This window comes from Piliocolobus tephrosceles, chromosome 2, assembly GCF_002776525.5.
Source record: "Piliocolobus tephrosceles isolate RC106 chromosome 2, ASM277652v3, whole genome shotgun sequence".
NCBI classification, from domain to species: domain Eukaryota; kingdom Metazoa; phylum Chordata; class Mammalia; order Primates; family Cercopithecidae; genus Piliocolobus; species Piliocolobus tephrosceles.
In genome coordinates, this window is record NC_045435.1 from 163711123 (window position 1) to 163730975 (window position 19853).

Below are 19853 nucleotides of genomic sequence, written 5' to 3' on the forward strand. Positions count from 1 at the left end.
GCAGCCTCATTTGCTAAAAGCCAGTTCAGTGATTGACCAATTCACCACATTTACTTACTTCTTTTACTTATTAAAAGGTTTTTGGCAATTCATACTGGATAGTACTCTTTTAACAGTTTTTGAACATTTCTGCAAAATATTTGTTGGCCAGTATTCCTTTATGTCTGTGTAACAGCATTTTAAGGAATATTCAATCTGTCTTAGCCCAGTTAGTTTGAAGACAAGGTATATGTAGGAGAAAAATATTCACAAGATAAATAAAAAATAAATCAGTAAGAAAAAGGCAGCCTAATTGAAAAATGGACAAAGAATATTAACAGGCTGTATTAGTCTATTTTCACACTGCTGATTAAGACATACCCAAGACTAGACAATTTACAAAAGAAAGAGGTTTAATGGACTTATAGTTCCACATGGTTGGGGAGGCCTCACAATCATGGCTGAAGACAATGAGGAGCAAGTCACATCTTTCATGGATGGCAGGAGGCAAAGAGAGAGCTTGTGCAGGGAAACTCCCCTTATACTACTGTCAGATCTCATGGGACTTATTCACTATCACGAGAACAGCATGAGAAAGACCTGCCCCCATGCTTCTATTACCTCCCACCAGGTTTCTCCCACAACACATGGGAATTCAAGATGAGACTTGGGTGGGGACACAGAGCCAAACCATATCATTCCACCCCTGGCTCCTCCCAAATCTCATGTCTTCTCCCAAATCTCATGTCTTTATATGTCAAAAGCAATCATCCCTTCCCAACAGTCCCCCAAAGTCTTAACCCATTTCAGCATTAACTCAAAAGTCCACAGTCCAAAGTCTCATCTGAGACAAGGCAAGTCCCTTCTACCTATGAGCCTGTAAAATCAAAAGCAAGTTAGTTACTTCCTAGATACAGTGGGGTATAGGCATTGGGTAAATACAGCTGTTGCAAATGGGAGAAATTGGTCAAAACAAAGGGGTTACAGGCCCCATGCAAGTCCGAAATCTAGCAGAATAGTAAAGTCTTAAAGCTCTAAAATGATCTCCTTTGACTCCATGTTTCACATCTGGGTCACGTTGATGCAAGATGTGGGATCCCATGGTGTTGGACAGCTCTGCCCCTGTGGCTTTGCAGGGTACAGCCTCCTTCCTGGCTGCTTTCACAGGCTGGCATTGAGTATCTGCAGCTTTTCCAGGTGCATGGTGCAAGCTGTTGGTGGATCCACTATTCTGGGGTTTGGAGGATGGTGGTCCTCTTCTCACAGCTCCACTAGGCAGTGCTGCATTAGGAACTTTGTGTGGGGGCTCCTACCCCACATTTCCCTTCTGCACTGCCCTAGCACAGGTACTCCATGAGGGCCCTGTCCCTGCAACAAACTTCTTTCTGGACATCTAGGTGTTTCCATACATCCTCTGAAATATAGGCAGAAGTTCCCAAACCCCAATTCTTGGCTTCTGTGCACTCACAGGCTCAATACCATGTGGAAACTGCCAAGGCTTGGGGCTGGCACCCTCTGAAGCCACAGCCTGAACTCTTCATTGGCCCCTTTCAGCCACAGCTGGAGTGGCTGGGACACAGGGCACCAAGTCCCTAGGCTGCACACAGCACAGGGACCCTGGGCCCAGCCCATGAAACCATTTTTTCCTCCTAGGCCTCCAGACCTGTGATAGGAGGGGCTGCCATGAAGACCTCTGACATGCCCTGGAGACATTTTCCCCATTGTCTTGTGGATTAACATTCAGCTCCTCATTATGTAAATTTCTGAAGCCAGCTTCAATTTCTCCTTAGAAAAATGGGATTTTCTTTTCTAATGCATTGTCAGGCTGCAAATTTTCCAAACTTTTGTGCACTGCTTCCCTTATAAAACTGAATGCCTTTAACAGTGCCCAAGTCACCTCTTGAATGCTTTGCTGCTTAGAAATTTCTTCCACAGACACCCTAAATCATCTCTCTCCATTTCAAAGTTCCACAAATCTCTAGGACAGGGGCAAAATGCTGCCAGTCTCTTTGCTAAAACATAAGAGTTACTTTTGCTGCAGTTCCCAACAAGTTCCTCATCTCCATCTGAGACCACCTCAGCCTGGATTTCATTCTCCATATCATTATCAGCATTTTGGTCAAAGCCATTCAAGTCTGTAGGAGGTTCCAAACTTTCCCACATTTTCCTATCTTCTTCCAAGCCCTCCAGACTGTTCCAATCTCTTTGTGTTACCCAGTTCCAAAGTCACTTCCACATTTTCAGGTTTCTTTTTGGCAATGGCCGCACTCTACAGGTACCAGTTTACTGTATTAGTTCGTTTTCACACTGCTGATAAAGACGTACCTGAGACTGGGCAATTTACAAAAGAAAGAGGTTTAATGGACTTACAGTTCCACATGGCTGGGGAGGGCTCACAATCATGGCTAAAGGCAGGGAGGAGCAAGTCACATCTTACATGAATGGCAGCAGGCAAAGAGAGAGCTTGGGCAGGGAAACTCCCCTTATAATATCATCAGATCTCATGAGACTTTTTTCACTATCATAAGAACAACGTGGAAAGACCTGCCCCCCATAATCCTATTACCTCCCACCAGGTCCCTTCCACAACATATGGAAATTCAAGATGAGATTTGGGTAGGGACACAGCCAAACCATATGACAGGTAATTACAGAATCAGAAACACAATTGGCCAACCAACATATGACAGCATTTTCAACATTACTAGTATTCAAAAAAATACAAAATAAAGTAGCAGTATGATGTTTATTTTCACAAAGCATATTATCAGATAGTTAAAGAGTAATGGGGTTATTGAAGGTATTTCTGAGATCAAGCCTTTTCATTGAGTTTAATGTTGATGTGCATGTAAATTGGTACAGCATTTGTGATAAGCAGTTGGACCCCTTATCAACATTAAAATGCATGTGTACACTTTGAGGTAGCGGGGAGCTGGGGAAGAGTTGCAGGGGCTAGGGGAATGGACACAATGGGAGGTACTAAAGGACTGGAATATAAAGGCGGGGGATGTGTGGGGCCAGGAGAGATTTGGAAGAACTAGGATTGGTTGGGGGAGGGGGAGAGGAGATAAAAGGCATTTAGAGGGACTGATGGAAATAAAAACAAATGAGAGGGATTGGAAATAACTGAAGAAACTTAGAGGGACAGGAAGAGAAGGGGTGGGACTGGCAGGGACTACACATGTAAAATGGAAAAAACTGGCATTCAGCAAATTGACGTACAGCCACTGGCAAATAGGACCTGTTCACATTGACCAGGGTCCCCCGGGGAATGAGGTTTGTTAGCAAACAGGAAACATTGATTTTCAGAGTGGTACTAACTGTGCTTTGCAGAGTTCTTTTTACTTTGTGTCATCTTGACTCTATTATTACATTGTATTTTGCTTCTACAGAACAGCCTGAGCTCTTTGAAGACTCCTTAGTCCAAAGCCTCTGGTGGCCAATGGTCTGCATCTTTCCCATGTGCTCCTGAGGTACAAAATGGACATTTCAGCTGCTTTTAATAGAAACTCACTATGTCACTCGTAAAACTCAGGAAGCTGTCCCAAATCCTGGGAGGACATGAAAAGAGGCTCACTCTGCAGTCGAGTGCAGGTATGCCTATGGTATGCAGGTCCCAAGACTCTCCCACTTCTTTCTTAGTTTGAAGTGGGCATTCTTTTAAGAAGTAGAGGACCCTGTGGTCACTGGCTTCCTCAGTGATTCATGCAGTTGTCCACACAGTGAATCATAGGGCAATCAGAGAACAGGAATCTGCAAAGGGGGGATGTCATGTGCTGAATTGTATCTCCTTAACATTTATAGATTGAAGCCCTAGTCTCCAATATCTCAGGATTTGACAGTATTTGGAGGTGGGGCTTTTAAAGAGGTGGTTAAGTTAAAATGAAGCCATTAGAGTGGTCCTTAATCCAATATGACTGGTCTCCTTATAAGGAGAAACTTATACACAGAAGAGACACGCTAGGGATGTGGAGGCACAGAGAAAAGCCCATGTGAAGAGGCAGCAAAAGAGTGGCCATGTGCAAGCCAAGAAGAGAGGCCTCAGAGGAAGCCCGCCCTACCAACACTTTGATCTTGAACTTTTGGCTTCCAGACTGTGAGAAAATACATTTTTCTTGTTTAAGCCACCCAGTCTATGGTATTTTGTTATGACAGCCCTAGCAGAGGCTTGAAAGCCTAAAGGCTTAGGGTCCTGGGAAAATAAAAGTTAATTCAAGTCCTCCAGTTAACTGTTATTAGGAACTGTTTGAAAATACCTTCTTTAAGTATAGAAGAGGCCCCTGCTACACTCCCATACACATTTTTACTTTTTGTTTAGGAAGCGTGGAGCTTGCTGTTACACTGCCCTAAAAGTTCCTGGGTTGAGCCAGTTGCCAATAGTAAGTTGGTAAAGAAAAATAGGGATGTCTGGCCAATTTGGCTGGGTCTTTCAGTTATCATATCTTCTACCCCTGCTAAAGGATTAGTCTTGGGCTTTGTAGATTCAAAAAAAAATTCAGTTCAGGCCTAAGTAAGTAATTTACACACTAGTTCTAAGTAATTAATTGGAATTCACTGATTAACAGTGAGAACCGTATTTTTTCGGAATAGTGAACTATTCATGGTAGACTAGTCCTAAAAAATCTTTTCCCATTAGGAAGAGCTAAGTGAAGACAAAAAAAAAAAAAAAAAATGTACCTTGGAAATATCCTTGTGACCCTTGTCCAACTGAAAGGTCACTTCCTTAGCAATGCTTTCTCTCAGTTTCCTGGGGAGCATTAGATTGCCTCTGCTCTGAGATCCCAAGGAACCTTCTGTCAGAAACCTCAACCCACAGTATTTTAATTAGTCGAGTATAAGCCTGTATTTCCCATTAGACTGTGAGCTCCAAGAGGAAAGGGATTGTGTTTTATCTATCAAGTTATATTAATAGTATCTAGATTTAAAAAGGAGGCTGGGAACGGTGGCTCATGCCTGTAATCCTAGCACTTTGGGAGGCCGAGATGGGCAGATCACTTGAGGTCAGGAGTTCAAGACCAACCTGGCCAACATGGGGAAACCCCATCTCTGCTAAACTATAAAAAGTAGCTAGGCATGGTGTTGCATGTCCCAGCTACTCAAGAGGCTGAGGCAGGAGAATCACTTAAACCTGAGAGGCAGAGGTTACAGTGAGCCAGCATGGCGCCACTGCACTCCATCCTGGGCAACAGAGTGAGACTTCCTCTCAAAAAAATAAAATAGTAAAATAAAATCAATAAACAGAAGAATGAATGAATGAATGAATGAATGAAATTATGATAGTCCATGTCTATAGGACATGGCTTCCAAATGGACAAGAAGACCAGTCAGTCATCCATCCATCCATCCCAGCAGTGCTGATGACATGGTGATAAATCCTTACTCCCTAGCTTTTCCAGACTGTTCAAGGACAATCACTCTTCTACAGGTAGTTATTTGTCCTGTACCCTTCTGTTTTGTCTGAATTAACAAATAGTCTTTTCCCTGATTTTATTTGCAAAGAAGCCCCTTACTCTCACCACTAAACTATCTTCAAATCACAATACAGCATGAAAAATTTCTGGTACCGTCTTCTAGAAGAAATGTGTTCTCCATAAACTATGATGCCTGTGATCTATACCTCCTGATCTGGCCTCCAGGTATTTAACCCATCTCAGTTTTGGGTTTGCTCACTTCTGTCCACTGACTGCACTTCCTACACATTCTGAATGGGCTGTTACACCCCCAACTCCAGTTCTTCGGGTTAGATATTTGAGTGGGGTCATGAAGATGGATGGATATCAGTTAAGCAAAGGACATTGGGTAAATATTGAGCCTGGGAAAGCCAGGAACTTGAGCTCAATTTTTAGAGGTCAAAAATCATAAAGAAATCCAAAATTCAAGAAGCTGATTCCTAGGCAAGTGCAGACATCCAAGGGTTTCATGTTTCCTGTTAGGGCAGGACTGAAGGCCTCAGTATAGATGAGCCTGAGCCTAAAGATGTGGATACTTATATAGTCTTGCTGAGCTGAGAGAAAGATAAAAAAGGGGCACAACTTCAGACTAGTGAAAAGTTGAAGGGATAGGTTCTTTGGGCCCTGGCATTCCAAAGAAACTAGCCAAACTTGGCAGATGCAAGTTTCAACATTGTCTTTTTCTTTGTATAATCCCTATCTACATTCCAGTTGATTTTTCAACAAGCCCCCTGTGTGTTGCTGAATTTTAAGCTTCATGAGGGCATGTTCACTGCTGTATCCCCAGCACCATCACCTAGAACAGTGGTAATCAAGAAGCGTTTGCTGAATCAATAGTAATAGATATATATATGGGTAGATGGATGTGTGAACAAATCTGTTTCCATCCATTGTACGGTGTATACTCCTAGTCCCCATGATGATTTATGATTCTCTCTGTGATAGGTCCCTTTGTCCAGCCACCTGCCTCTTGGTAGCTCTGAAGGCCCTTAGTCATTTGGCTCAAAAGCCATAGCTTTGGAGACTAGCTTCTTATTAACTAAGCCATTGCACCACTTGCTCTTGTAGCCTTAAATTAATTTGAGTTAATTCTTAACTGTTTCCCTTCTGTACATGTGTCATTTAATGGTTTGCCTTTATCTGATTTTCCCCAATTTTTCCTGTGCATTTGTGGTTGTCTACAGAAGCCCTCTAGCCAAGGCCTCGGGCAGCCCTACCAAATGAATGTGGGCATTTGAGTTTTCTAGGAGGCCTCTCCTGCTGTCCTGGGTCTCATCCAAATGGTATCCATCTAAACATTCCCACCCAGGGTTATGTATGCTAGAGGAAGAAGAATGCCCTTTCCAGAGCCAGTTCTTGGGGAAAAGAGGAACTGTTGATATAGCCAGAGCCTGAAAAGAAGATAACTCTGCAACAGCTAAAGGTTGGTGACATACTTTTTCTTCAACTTAGTGAAAGCTCTCTATGTTTGCTTTCTTTCCCTTGAATTCCATTAGTGTATTTTCTCTCAATGACCCTTGGAACAAACAGATAGGAAAGATTTTAAATCAATAGAATAAGCTTCATGGAGACCAAGAGTTTATCTATTATTGATTCCCCAGCATCTAGCATAGTGCCTGACATGTTGATGCTCAATAAATAATTGATGAAGAAAGAAAAGAAAGACAGGAGGAAAGAAGGGCAGAAGAGAAAGAAAAAGGGATTGGAGAGTAGGTATGAATGTAAAAAGTGCTAATGTATTATTCAGAAATCATGTGATGATAACAGTCTTGTTTTCAAAGTTAATTGGGTATATTATCCCTGCTATCTGGAATCAATAAAGCAATTGAAGTTACTTTGTAAAATGAAGAGTATATTTATAAAGATAAAATAATAGCAGACAAGCGGAATAACAACAAAAAAGGTATTCTTTGAAACTTAGATGTAAACAGCAGTGATCATATTTTAAGATAAATTCAAAACTCTGTAACATTATCAGCCATTTGTTCTGTGTCTATGCCAGTTCTCAAAAGCAAATTAAAACAGTGAAGAACTTTATTTTGGTGTACAAACAGATGTCTTATGGATAAATGCAAGCTGATCATGGTGGTGATAGAATTGATTGCAACTGGTCCATTTGATATTTAGAAAAGGTCAGCTAATTTGTAAACTGAGGAAATTTACAAATATCTAACTTTCCTGCCATTGAGCAAAATTAACCACACAGTAATTTAGCAAAGGCTCAAAACTATTTAATTGTGTGTCAAGGAAAAACAGCTCAGTGCAGGGGAAAAAAATTAAGAAAATTAGCATTTTTTTTAGTATCAGTCTTTCATTTATTTGAGATCATACATTGACACACTTCAGGTCCAGCAAGCCAACTTTAAATGACATACACTGTTCATGGCAAAAGAACCCACCCACAGTGGAGATAGAAGGGGAGTAATTAAATATAGTTTGTACAGAGTCAGGCTGTTAAGACTAAGGGATTCTTTCTTCAGCAACACAGGTAGCAACATATATTAAAGTTCTCAAGGTTAGGAAAAGTCACTATATTTGTATACTTCCTTAATTTGGGGAAAATAAAATGTAACCTAGGAGAAAATATAAAAACATCTCCAAGGCAAATTCAGAAAACTCTTCCTTTTAACACCAGTTTTGCAAAGACTGCATGAGTGAAGCATAGAGTTTGGTGAGTTGAAGTGTTTGCTAGACTAATTCGGATTACCATGATTAGCACAACTGTAAAAAAGACAAACCAACAAACAAACACTGTTGATAATATAAGCAGATGATGGCTGGTGACTAGCAAAACAAATAAATGTACCATCTTAGCTGCTGTGGATTATTCCTAAAATTATAATAAGATGATTAAGGCTTTACCTGTGCAATCAATTTTACTTGTGAAACTGACTAATGAAAGTGTTCAGAGAGTCCCAGACTTCAGCCAGTATAATTTTTGCCCCATCTTTTACTACCTGTGCTGCCATTTAACATGTTTTTTCTTTAATTAAAAAAAAAAAGTAACAACATTTTTAAAACTTAGTGAATATTGCTATCTAAAATCATCTCGAAGAGGCATTCTTTGGAAAACATGTCAATACCAAAGTAATAACAATAATAATGATAAGTTAAGACTATTTCAAAGTAACTCTATGAGACGGGGACATGATGGTAGAGAAGAAATCAGAATCCTTAGAGCTCATGGGAAAATGTTGAGGTAAATCATATGCTCAGATTACAGTTTGCTCTTTGCAGCTTTATTTAAGAAGCAAGTTAATGTTTACAAGACACTGAACTTCAAAGTCCAGGCAATAAGGAGGAAAAGAGAATGAGAAAAAAATAGTTAATGTGCTTTGCCTCCTTGCTCCTCCCAACCCATGGAGAGGCAGCAGGGTTGCAGGGGAGCAGGGTGGGGGACAGGAAACAGCCAAGGGAGGGAAACAAAGCAGGGGGTTAAGGTTTTATCTTATCAGAATGCAATAATGTTTTATTAAATTGTAAAAATTTATTGTGCTAAGATACAAGTACTATGTTTCCTAACTCACATGACAATTATTCTTGTTAGAGTTTCAGTATCCTTAAATAATAATCCTCTTTTCTACAGTCTCGGTGTGAAACTCTGTGCCTTAATTCTCTTTGAAGTGATCCAATCTCTGATCATGTTGTGTTTGTTACAGTGATACTCTTGGTTTATAGGAACAAAGTGTTGTTTTTGAAACAAAGTAGGACTTTATTTAGCTATAATATAATGAAAATACCTTCTGCATCATTATTCTTTTCAAGTACTTCCTTTCTAATTCTTCCCTCTTGAGGAGGGTGGTGTCACTTATTTCTGACTTTGCAGTTAGGCCAGGCTCACTCGTGGCACCAGCAGAGCAGACAAAGGGTGAGGCTTTGCCAGATAGACCCCTGGACAAGGAGGCATCCTTCTAGGCCTGCTTCAAAGGGACCTCCATGCCCGAAAGGAAATCATTTTACCTGCATTTTAAAATCTTGTGATGTAGTTTTTTTGAGGTGTGTGTATTTAGACACATTTAGAAATATTAAGTCCCATAAAAGGTCCCTAGAAAGTCAGACTCTATAGTTGACAGGCTGGTGTGTTCTTAAAAGGGTGTCTGAAAGGCAGGAAAAGAAGGTGAGGAGATGTTCTCCTCAAATGAAAAGGCAGGGTGAGATTTTAAAAGCTAACTGCCTCTTTCCTCAAGAAGGTGGGGTATAACTCCATATTCCTTAAGTGTGGGCCACACACAGACTTCCTTCCAAAGAGTACAGCATGGAAAGGGAGAAAAAGGGAAATCTGACAAACACTATGTTAGCCAGGTGATTAAGGTCAACATCAGCAGTGATGATGTTGATGGTCTGTACCTTGATATGATGTGATGGGAACAGCACCTTACCTCTGTGGTCTTCCTCCCCCAAACCCATGACCCTAGTCCAACCATGAGAAAAATGTCAAAATAAAATGGGAGAAAATTCTATAAATACTTGACCAGCACTTCTCAAAACTATCTGGGTCATTAAGAAAACAAGGAAAGCATGAGAAACTGTCAAAGCCCAGAGGAGCCTAAGACATGATAACCACATGGAATGTGGTCACCTGGATGCTTCCTTAGAACAGAAAAAGGACCCTAGTTAAAAACTAAGGAAACTGAATAAAGCTTGGACTTTAGTTAATAATACTATATCCGTACTGGCCTGTTAGTTATAAGAAATGCACCACAGTAATGTAATACACGAATAATGGAGGAAACTGGGTATTGGGTATATGGGAATTCTTTGTACTATCTTGTCAACTTTTCTCAAAATCTAAAAACTACTGCAAAATATAAAGTTTATTTTAAAAATATATAAAGCTAATTGCCAGAGAAACTACTGGTTGGAAAACTACTGAGGCTCTGTGTCTTCCAATCTTTCCTGAAAACCCTTGAGAAACTTTATAACCACATGCAGAACTAGGTCATGCCTCTGGTGGCTGCTGCACCAAGATTAATGGGGAAAGATTCTAGTTGTATAGTCCAATGCTTAAAGTTCAAGATGGGAAAGCCAGGACGAAAGGTAAGGTAATTCCTCATTTCACATACACATATATTCATCATTCATTTGTTCACACACCACTGCACAGGAACAGTGACACCCTCTCTTCCGGTTCACCTTCTCCCAGTCTCCTTTGTGGACTTCTATGTCTATCCATACTTAAAGGTGGTGTTTCTCATACATGTGCGTAATACCCTACATTTTTCTGTCCTCAGCCTCATCTACTACTTAACTTTCCAATAAGTCTCAGATCTAGAGATAGATCCACTTGTCTAGAGTCATCCCCATTTGAATATCCCACATGCACAACACATCTGCAGTGGCACCGAGCACCTCCTCAAAACTTGTTGAAGCCACTGCTCTTTTCTTAATCTCTCTTTCTGTGAATGATGTCACCATCCCCTCGTTTACGCAGATCAGAAACTCAACCTGGACTTCTTGTCGATCCCAGAAAGCCCCTCAGCTACCAAACTGTGTACACTCTACCTCCTAAATGTTTCCTGGATCTAGGCCCTTCCCTCCAACCTCAGCACCTTAGCCAGCTTCTTATCATGTCTCATCACAGAGCCCCTACCTAGACTCCTCCAGCCCCCAGGTCCTCCCCGCACTACCCACACAGAGCGTCTCTAAAACACAGCCCAACCACACTACTCCTTTGCTAACAACCCTCCGAAGCGCTCTGTCACCCCTGGAATGCAGCCAGGCTTCTCTGCCTGGCACACAAGGCCCTTCTTTCCCCTCGTCATTCCCTCTTCATCTCCTTTCATGTTCCCAAACTCACCTTCTGCTTCCACCAAACTACTGGGGATTCCCCTTCCCACTTTTTTTCCATGTCCTACTCCTACTTGGTCTTCAAAATTCAACCCAAGCTCCCTTCGGGAGCATTCTCTGAGCCCTCCAGGCCTCCTCCTGAGTGCTGTCATAGGTGCTCCTCCCCTACCTGTCTCCCCATCCCCCAGCCATGCATAGCTCTGCCATTGCTCTCATTCTTTCATTTGATAATTGGCTAGTCTGAATACTACAAATACAACAGCGAACAAGCCACAAAAGAAAAAAAACCCTGCCTCCTTGGAGCTTTCTCTCTGCACACTGGTTTTTCCTGTCTTCCCCGTGAAGGTGAGAACCATTCTTTATGTGCTTCTTAAGCACTTAGCATAGTGCCCAGCACCTGGCCAGTGCTCAAAAATACAGATAAGTATGTGAAGGAAGGTCCTTGACTGTGTTCCTCCCATCCTTCCTGCCATTCAATGATAGGAATTAGAGAAATGCCTTCAACATGCTCAGGAAAAATAACTTCAGTACATCACTCCATCCCTTCCCACTTCCTTCTCCCAACTTATTTCCCTCGGAGCAGCACACGCTTAATGACTCATGACTGTACATCCTTCTTTGAGGGTCTCCACCTGCCTCTGGAAAGAATAATACTACCACAAGCAGAGTATTACACATGCTACTTGTTTGTTTTTAATTTTAAGAATCAAGGTATATAATCACAAAGAATTATATTTCTAGGGCAAGACATACAGTTATAAAACGTGGTGCCATGTAGCAGTGATACCAAGGGACCCAGAGGTTAGGGACAGGGGTGGAGAGCAGAAATGGAAGGTTAATTTTCTCATCTTGTAAAAATGGAAGTTTCCAGATACTGCATTACATTTATGTGTCAATAACTAGAATCCTATATTTCAACCTCTATTGCTTTTCATTTTACAGCCTTTGGTACTGTTTGGATTTTTTTAATTAGAAATTTTAGAAAACTAGTTGGAATAGAAAAATAATGAAGAGTGGCCGGGCACGATGGCTCACGCCTGTAATCCCAACACTTTGGGAGGCCAAGGTGGGTGGATTGCTTGAGCCCAAGAGTTCAAGACCAACCTGGGCAAAATAGTGAGACCTTGCCTCTATAAAAAAACTTTATATATCTATATATAATAATATTATATATAATTTATGTATATGTTTGTGTGTATTATACATATAAAATAATGAAGGAGAGATGACATATTTATTGTGGAAGAAAGGCAGCACAGTCACCAGGAGGTTCTTTGAAGAGTTCCTTCCTCTGGAGTCATGATGGGCACTGGGAGGGGTACGTGTCCAGTATTGACTATAGCCAGTGGCCTCAGGGAGTGTGTCTGGTCCGGCTTCCAGCTGATGGCTTTCCCATCAGTGCTGAGTCACTGGCTGCAGCTGCAGCTGATGCGCTGTCCTGACTAAGGGTACCATGGAACGTCCTCTGCCCTTGCCCCCCAGAGCCTTGGGAACAGATTCCTGGAAATTCTGAGCAAGGTGCTGGGAAGTCCATTGCAACCCACTTGCCAGAAAGCCTTCCTTCACTGATGGGGGATGTACGGTGGCTGTCCTTGTCCCTCTGTGTCCCTTTTCTGATGATGTCATTCTCATCCACCCTGTGGAGTTGTTGGAAAGAACACAGCCTCTGAAACCAGAGGACCAGGATGAGAGGGTGTCCAAGCCCTCCCTTGTTCAGGGACCTTGTATTAGACACTCAGACTCTTTATGCTTCTGTTCTTGCCACCCTGCCCAAATGCACTGCTGTGGTTTGAAGGCTCCCCTCAAAATTCACGTAGAAACTTAATCCCCAATGGGGCAGTATTGAGAGGTGAGGCATTTAAGAGGTGATTGAATCATGAGGGCTCTGCCCTCATAAGTGGATTAACCCATTCATGGATTAATGGTTAATGGGTTATCACAGGAGGGGAACTGGTGGCTTTACAAGAAGAAGAAGAGAACCTCGCCGTGTGAGGACCCCAGGACTCTGCAGAGAGTCCCCACCAGCAAGAAGGCTCTCACCAGATGTGGCCTCTCAACCTGGAACTTCCTAGCCTCCATAACTATAAGAAATACATTTCTTTCCTAATAAAATACCCAGTTTTAAGTATTCTGTTGTAAGCAACAGAAAATGGACATGTACTTTCCCCATGTCTCCAGATCCTTATAAGGATCAAAGAGAAGATATACGTAGAGTTCTCCTGTCAGCTCAAATATTATTTATTACTGGCAGCATCTCTTTAAACTTTTGCTTATAAGATCTTCAATTCCATCTCCATCTCATGAGTCATGACATCAACTCTAAATATCTCATTTACTCTTCTGTTGGAGCATGCATCACACAGTGGGTGACACAGGTGAACATGTGCCTTATGGAATAACGTGCCTAAGAGCTCTGGGGTGGTTGGGTAAAGTCCCTTGTTGTGTTCCCACCTGGAGAATCTATTTCACTCTAGTCTACTACTGGACAGATTCAGGCTACTGATTATGTAGGAGAGAGAGACAGAGACAGAGCTGGCTAGCCCTAATGTGTCACCATCAAATTGTGTCCAATGAGGGAATGTCTTACACTGTTGTCCCCATGGAAGTTTGTAACCTGAGTATAGCTTTCACCTGTATAGCACTGATGCTCATGCCTGCTTCAGGAATGACTGTGTTTGGGTTTTGTTTTTGTTTTTGTTTTTGTTTTTGTTTTGCTGTTACACACAAATGAGAAGGAATTACTGTATTTTTGTGTAGGTGTTTGTGTTCACTTTGCTGGTTTTAGGAGAGGCTTCAACATGGGGCCATTCTTCTCTGGATTCGTTTGGCTGCAAGTGTGTCATAGTAAGCTGAGGCTGAGCCTGAGGCTGGGAGAGAGTTTAGGTGTTTCCTGTTCATGGGTTTGAGCAGAAGAGGAAAGATCTGAGAAGCACTGACCTGGCCAGGAGGCTGCTTTCACCAGCCGATGAACAAGTGTCTGGTGATCACGCATATGTGCTTGGACAGGATTCTTCTGGGAAGGCCTGTGAGTCAGGGCCCCTGGGAGTCCTCAGCTGGGGACTTCAAATGAGTCACTGTGCTTTCTGATGCCTGACAAATAAGTGGAAGGTAATGCGCTTGTCTTCAGTCTGGAAGACGTGTGACCCTTTGGGGAAGAAGGTCAACAGTGGGGAATTGTGTCAACAATGTTTCCTTTTCTGACCGTTCGCCTTTCCTGCAGATCCACCTCAAACACCACAACTGAGCAGCTTGATGTCTCATTTTTTTGCTTATCTTGTTTTTCTTTTTCTTCCTAATGCTTTTTTTCCTAAGTTGAATCATACAGGGCTCTTGATGGCCTCTGAAATGAGTTGAATTTTCCTAGGCTGTCATTCAAATTCTGGCCTCTTCCTATTTTCTCATTGAGAATGCCCTGCTACTCCAACCAAATTCATCAGCTGGCCATTCCCTGAGTGTGCCCAGACAGTTCCACCCTTGCTCACGTTTCTCCTCTTGTCTGTGTCTTGTCTGTATGCACCCCTTCTCTTTTTATGTAAACCCAAGGAAATTCTGCTCCAGTCCCACATGCTGGGTGGCAGTGGCCCCTTCCCCAACTACTCTAGCCCCTGGCAACTCCTCTCAGCTCTGAGCCCCACAGCCCTAGCCACACCTCCAAACTTGGCACAGGCTCTCGCCCAGCCGCCTCTCCTTTATGTGGGGGATGTGTCTTGTACTTTGCTGTATTTCCAGAGCTTGTCAGGGGCTATAATGTGTAACGGGTGCTCCATGATATTTGCTCTAGATAAGGATGAAACGATCTGCCGCCCTGAGCAATGCCCTGAATGCTTGTTCCTGGCATCCTTGGCTTCTAGAAGAGCCTGCAGATGGAGTGGGGGAGAGATGCCGAAAGAAGAAACCAGAGGGCAGCCCTGCTTATATCTCTTCTGTACTGAGGTTTCAAGTAACATTAGCTTAAGAAAAAAGTTTCTGTGCTGAAAAGTTGATAACTACTGGAAACTACTGTTATTGTTTCTACACCTAATTGATAAGCTAGGGGAAATTCATACCCGACATTCAGTGGCACAGAGAACTCATCAGAAAAGGAAGGATACAGAACAAGTGTGGGCATTTTACATAGCGCCAGGAAAAAAATACCTGTCCTGTAGAAAGGGGTTTCTTAACGAACTTGCCAAGACCATCTAAATTCTAGAAGTTTGCATTTTGGGTCTTAAGAGGTCACAAGTGATTGAAGCGCCACAGTGAGTTCTACAAGGGGTTAGAGATGTGGCTCCTTTGTAAAATCCTTAGCAGGCCTTTGAGGGCCCCAGGGGACAGTGTAAAGCTCAGCCTCATTGTTTGCTCCAGTAAAGCCTTGTTCGGATGCAGGAGACAGAAGCCAATGCCAACTGGCTCAATTAATAGGGGAATGGGGTTGGTGTGAGGTTATAGGTAAAGGAGACCTAGGACAGCAAGTCAGGCTCAGTGAGGCCCAGGAAACCAGTGCGGGAGAGTCGCTTACATGGTTGGTTGCTCACTCCAGGCCCACTTCATCCCTGCTTCTGTCTGCTTGTCTCTGCTTGGCATCTACCAGCCCAGAGTCCACAGGACCTCATGGCTCCAAAGCTGCTGCCATCTGGATGGCCAGCCACAGATGGCCTGCCACTCAGATCACATTTGTGAGAGGGAGGCTCAGGTTGACCGGGCACAGCCCCTGCTGGGTCCACTCCATGCCTCATCAGTGAGAGGAAGGGGTCACCATGGGATCAAGAAGCACCAACAGGGCTGGCTGCAGAAGATGGACAAGTAGAGCCCAAGCTGCCAAGACAAGGGCAGTGTGGGTGGGGAAAGAGTGCATTGACCCCTTGCCTAGCACCCTCACAGACCCAGAGACACCTGGCCCTGCAATTTGTAGGGTTTTGGAGCACACACTCACTGTGTAAGCACAGAAATATTGCAGTGGATATTTTTACAGCCAGCTTCCACCAATGATTGTAAGTTCTTGCTTCCTCCTAGGGCTGCAGTCAAGTTTCTCCCTCACAGTGTGGATCTTACAGCTTAGGGTAGAATCTGGTTAGCCAATTTTTCAGCTTTGACAACATGGAAAGTCAGAAAATAGGCTTTCATAAACACTGTGGTTGCCTCTTACATAAAAGGTAGTGTCTAAAGTCAGCACACACAGGGAAGTACATGGAATCAAAATGTCTCCTGAGAATCCTTTAAATCACCCATAAAGAATGGAACGCATACATCTCTCAGGAAGCCTAATATAGCCATTTTCTTCTAGCACTAGACAGACCATGTTTTTTGACTGACAACCAGTGCAAATGGTTGGTTTGCATTCAGGGTCATGTTTAATGAAAAATCTTTAGATCCCTTCTCAGGTATATACATATAAAAAAAGCTATGTGCTAAAAAGGCCCATGGTAACCTAGAACCTCAGGGAAATGCAGGTTCTCTCTGAGGCATCTTCTCATGGGAATGTGAGGGGGGATGCCTTCAACATCAAATCATCTCCCTGCCTTCCTTCCTCCCTCCCTTTTTCCTTCCTTCCTTCCTTCCTTCCTTCCTTCCTTCCTTCCTTCCTTCCTTCCTTCCTTCCCTTCCTTCTCTTCTTTCTTCCTTTCTCCCTGACAAGGATATATTGCTAAATTGCCTTAGGCTAGCTGTACATGGGATGTCACTATAAGAGGCCAGTGCCCCTGTCTGTCCCTCTCCCCTTCTTGCACATGGGGATGAGGTACTCTGTCAGGCAGGGACACTGTCCTGTGGTCTGCGGTGCCTCTCCCTGTACCTTCCCCAGCCCCCGTCACCACATATCCCAGCCCCCTGCATGCACTACATCCTGCTGTAATGACCCCTGATTAACGAGTTGATTCTAACCCTGCTGTGCCCAGTTCCTCTACCTGAGAAGTGAGCTTTAACAAAGAAGGGGAAAGGCTGCATAAAATTAAAATACCTGATTTTGAACAATTAGCTGGATATAGAAGGCTAATCTTTCAGATCATCTTTCTAAGAATGAAAAAGTGGACTACATCTCTCTTAACTTGGCCTTAACTTGGCCTTAAACTTGGCCATCCATCAGAATCACCTGCAGAGCACAGATTCTGGTTCAGTAGCTCTGGGGCAGGTCAAGAATCTGCATGTCTGACACTACCGCCTCTGCTGCCGCCACCACTGCCAGGTCTGCCCCACCCAATGCTGGCACTGCCTGTCAGCCAGATCCACACTGCGTATCCCTAGAAAGGGTGCTTGGTTGGAAGGCCTTTGTTAAGAGAAACAGCCTCAGTGTCCCTCATGCATAAACTGAGGATAATAGTTATCTGCTCATGTTATGTAGATTTGTTGTGAGCACTAAATGACTTAATATTTGTAGTGTTTAGAACTGTGTCTGATACAAAGTGATGGCCATACAAGTGTTTTAAGTAACAGTAATTTTTAAAGTCCCATGCCAATTATCCACAGGTAAACTCTAGTCCTATATCTCTAGAACAAATGAAATCAACTTCCTTAGATACAGCTGAAATCCTGGCCTCAGTTGCAGCTGAAAGCCTGGGCTGAGATGACTGAAACACAAAATAAGAAGTGTGAATGTTCTTCATAATTTTTCCTGGAGCACAGATAACCTACAAGATCTGGACTGCATCTGCTGTTCCAGATAGCATGATGCCCTGGGCTGGGCTGGAAGAGACAGGAACAGGCACAGGCCTTCCATGGCTGCCACCTTGGCCACTGAGGGCACAATTATCATTCCCCACAACGGGGCCCAGCTGGCCTCAGATCACCTCCCAGAGGCGTCTCTGCTGAACTCTCCATGATATGTTGATCCCACTAGTCTTTATCAATCACATCAGCATGCTGTTTCATCACAACAGTAACCACTACTTAAAATGACCTGATTTATGTGTATCTGTTTATTATGCCTTCTCCACTAGAATGCAAGCATTTATGTCTCATTCTCTACTACGCCCCAGCACCTAGCACAATGCTGACACATAGTAGATGCTCAATAAATATGTGTTGAATGTATGAACCGTAGTAGTGTCAAAGGGTATGAAATTGAAGGGGAAACTATCATATATGCTTTCCGTTTTGCCTATCACCTTTCTCTCTTACTCCTGTGAGTTGAAAGCTGCTTTCTAAGAGCTAGTAGTCTGAAAGCAGACAGTCCTGTGCTGGAATTGCTACCCACGGGAGAAGGGACCCTCCCAACTTTCCTTGGAAGGCTCTCAGTCTTGCCTGGCCAATGGGACATTTGTCTTAAGGTATCAGCAAAGTACAAAGGCACTGGCTGGTGCCTGGACGACCTTTATTCTCAGAAATATTCACGTACTCTAAATGGGAAGTGTCAAACCCATGCCAATAGCTCCATTAAAACCCAGGCTTCCCACCAAGAGCAACTGGCATGGTTTTCTATTTGCTTCTCTTGATCATCAGTGATAAAATTTACTATTTTATATAGAGAGAACATGTGTTGGGCATCTCAGTAGTTCAAACCAAAGACAGAAAAACACCTCTTAATTGTATGTAATATATTTTTTAATATATAGTTTGCCTTTTCAAAATTTATTTATTTATTTATTATAGAGATAGGGTCTCACTGTGTTGGCCAGGGTGGTCTTGAACTCCTGGCCTCGAGCAATCCTTCCACCTCAGCCTTCCAAAGTGCTGGGATTACAGGTGTAAGCTACCACACCTGGCAGTAATAGATGAATTTACTAGTACAACCAACCCAAATTTTTGTGCAGTTTCTCACTAGGGCCACTGTTGGCCTCTGGGCAGAGATACTACTATGTGGTGTGGGATTTTCCCATGATAGGACATTTAGCATCCCCTGTCCCTGGGGAACTAAATGCCAGTAGCCCCCAGGAGAATTTGTGACAGCCAGTAAATGCCCCTAGGCATTTCCAAACACCTTCTGATGGGTGAGACTACCCATTTGAGAACCACTAGTTAGGGAAAAGTAAAGTCCTTCATTTTACTTCAAATGGGGTGTGTTAGCATCATCTTGCTTGAGCAACTTTAAAAAATTAATTTCTAATTACATAAATAACACATTCTCTTTGTAAACAAATCCTATAGATGAAGCTGAAGGCTCCTTTGATGCCCATTTCCAGTTCTAGTCACTCCCTGCTTCTCTGAGGAAGTGAGAGTAACTGACATGGTTTCTACCTTCAAGATCCTTTGCTTTATGTTTATATATAGATGTAGGAACCTGCATACAAGTATAATGGAGTGTTGTTGGTGTGTGTGTGTGCTGTGTATTTCATCTGCAACTTGAATTTTTTACTCCACAATACTTGTTGAAGGTCTTTCCATGTCCAAACACGTAGAAATGCTTCATCCTACGGCTGAGTAATCCATAAAGGCTGCACAGCATTTTATCATGTCAGTGGGCCTCCTAGCAGAGAGCTGCAAAAGAAATCAGTTCCCTGGATGAGGCGTTGCCTGTGGTCTGGTCACAGGACCAAATTAGACAAAAGCTGAGGTCATTTTGAATCATCCCCTCCAACCCTGCCGCAGTTTACAGAACAAAGCGGTGGCTTGACTTGAATTTGAACATAGTATCTCTAAGCCCGGGTATTCTGGCATTGTGTAAACACAGCTCTCTGAGCCTACTGCACTGAAATGGATTCATTTCCTTTTTTAGCTTCTAGCATG

General features: G+C 42.9%; 1 long non-coding RNA gene across 1 annotated transcript in view; it reads left to right on the forward strand.

Annotated features, from left to right (window-relative positions):
* LOC111526437 overlaps positions 1–19853 on the forward strand; it is a 48759-nt gene that overhangs the window by 7179 nt on the left and 21727 nt on the right. The window contains exons 2-3 of the long non-coding RNA XR_002726363.1: positions 3372–3573; positions 6739–6852. This is a non-coding gene — a long non-coding RNA (uncharacterized LOC111526437). The remainder of the gene's footprint in view (positions 1–3371; positions 3574–6738; positions 6853–19853) is intronic.